Source organism: Mesocricetus auratus, unplaced genomic scaffold, assembly GCF_017639785.1.
Source record: "Mesocricetus auratus isolate SY011 unplaced genomic scaffold, BCM_Maur_2.0 Super-Scaffold_4256, whole genome shotgun sequence".
NCBI lineage: Eukaryota > Metazoa > Chordata > Mammalia > Rodentia > Cricetidae > Mesocricetus > Mesocricetus auratus.
Window position 1 is genome coordinate 25,876,506 of NW_024429182.1, and position 2,262 is coordinate 25,878,767.

The 2,262-nt window shown below is 38.8% G+C and overlaps 1 long non-coding RNA gene across 1 annotated transcript; it reads right to left on the reverse strand.

Moving 5' to 3' along the window:
• Positions 1–554: 554 nt before the first annotated feature.
• LOC121134275 lies at positions 555–1,720 on the reverse strand. Its single transcript, XR_005871346.1, has 2 exons — positions 1,520–1,720; positions 555–718 (listed from the first exon to the last, which is right to left on the reverse strand). It is a non-coding gene; the product is annotated as an uncharacterized LOC121134275 (long non-coding RNA).
• Between the last annotated feature and the right edge of the window lie 542 nt (positions 1,721–2,262).

Here is a 2,262-nt window from a genome sequence, read left to right on the forward strand (position 1 = left end):
GTAAAGATGGAGAACAAAATGGCAAGAATAACTTAACAGTTGATTCTTCCCAGTCAGGAAAAGCTGAAATGTGAGTTTATAATGAAGTCCTTGAGACAAAGCAACTTGATATATGTGTGAATTCACATTTGTACTAGAGAATCGCAGTAGGCATAACTGACAAGTTCTATCTTCAGTTAGCAGAGAACAGATGCAAAGACAATCTAAGAACAAAAGAATAATCATTAGAGTTAGAAAAGGGTCAAAAGATGTATAAGCTTTTACAACAACAGGGAGAGACTTCCCATCATACTTTTGGGGCCTTGGGAAATCTTCACTGGGACATTAAATGAATTGTGTATTGATGAATGAATAACTTTCAACAGGCAATAATGAGCAAATAGGAAATATCCAAAGCTCTGAAAAATGTCAGGAGCAAAGGTAGAATGACATATAATTGTTCTCTCTGATGGAGAGCCTACTGAATAAATCAATTGGAAAAGAGTATTAGCTTGACAAAACATTGCTTGTGAAACCTTGAAAGACCTTAGTGATTCAATTTCCCTTGCTAAGTGTTCGTTGACTACTTTGCCAATAATTTATTCTCAAGTCATTCTCAATATTCATCCAAGGGTTTCTGTAAGCCTCAAATTCCATCTTCTTTCTTGTTTGTGAAGGAATCAGACTGGCCCAGAAGTTTCCACCAATTATTTTAAGTATCTTTCATTTTCTTTGGTTCCTGAAATTAGAAACATAAAACAAACTCGCTTCTGTCAAAACCATAGACTATAAGACCAAAATTGATCACCTGATGAACAACAATTATACACCAAGCCTAAAAGTAAATGTCTATATACCCTAGTACTTCTAACTGTTTTAGATGAGGAGGGAAGGAAACTAAGGAGGAGCAGCAGGAAGAGGGAGAGCATGGTTAGATAGATGTAGAAAACCACATGACCATGGTTTGTAAACTCTAGTCCACCAAATTCTAAGGACATACAAGTAAAAATCCTATGGAGTTCACAGCTGAATTAATGTATAGAAAAATATGTATCTGTGGATTTTCTAAGAAAAAGCCCTATGGAAAGATATACCCTTTATTGAATTCAAGATTGATATAGAAGTAAATATCTTACCTTCCTAAATGATAGAGTTTGTGGCAAACCATATTGATATTTTTCTAGCACTATAATCAAAAAAGCAATTAGATGCAGTCAACTGTTTTTGGTATGAAAAGAGCCATTTTGTATTAATGGCAGGTAATTTAAGCAGCCACAAGTGGTGCATTTTAGCAACTGTCTTCCACACAACAGTTACTGTGTTCTTTAAGATGAAAATAAAGTACATTTCACTCTCCCCACAGCAGTCACTGAAACCTTAAAAATACATAGGAATGGGAATAAAAAGATTTCTTATCAGAATTAGTAACATTAATAAACAATTCCCAATTAACAGCCTCAAAAAATGAATCCTGCATTAACCCCATGTTTCTCAAAAGATGGTTCATTGAAAATGGGGTGGGGAGATCCTACATACTCACTTTTGTTCAAACTATGCTGTGTTCCACATTACAGCAAATGGGATGGTGGTGGTGGTGATTTAGTTGTTTGATTTTTTTCATCCTTTAGACTTGTTGGAGAAAGAAATAGAAATAAAGCTCTGGGGACACTAGGAGGGTGGCCATAGGACCAGTAAGTAAAGGACGATGTCATAATCCATCCATTCAACACATCTCTATGAAATTCTACACTTGTCGAGCATTGTGTCTGACAGTAAAAATTAAAAGGTAAATGAGATATGTTCATTGTTCACAGGGAGTTTGTGTTTTTATACTTTGAATTATCTGATTTTTCAGAGTGAGACTACAGGATAGAATATAATAAATGCGACTTCCACCCACACTCAGGGCAGAGGACACAGACAAGCTCTGGGTCCCCATCTTAGACCCAAATTTCTCCTGCTCAACCCCTCTAGGGTCCCCTGACCTGAGGAGTGCAACCAGGTTGACTCACCCCAGAGAAACGACTAAGGACCAAGCGACCAGGAGCCTGCAGAGAGAGCTGGTCCACTTCTGCCCACACTCAGGGCAGATGGCAAAGCCAGGTTGGCTTGCCCCAGAGAGACAACCAAGGACCAAGCGACCAGCAGCCTGCAGAGAGAGCTGGTCCACTTCTGCTGGCACTCAGGACAGAGGACAGAGGACAGAGGACAGAGAGCATAGAGCAGAGGCCAGACCATATTGGATTTGCTTGTACCCACCGAAAGGGAACCCTGGTCATCTAC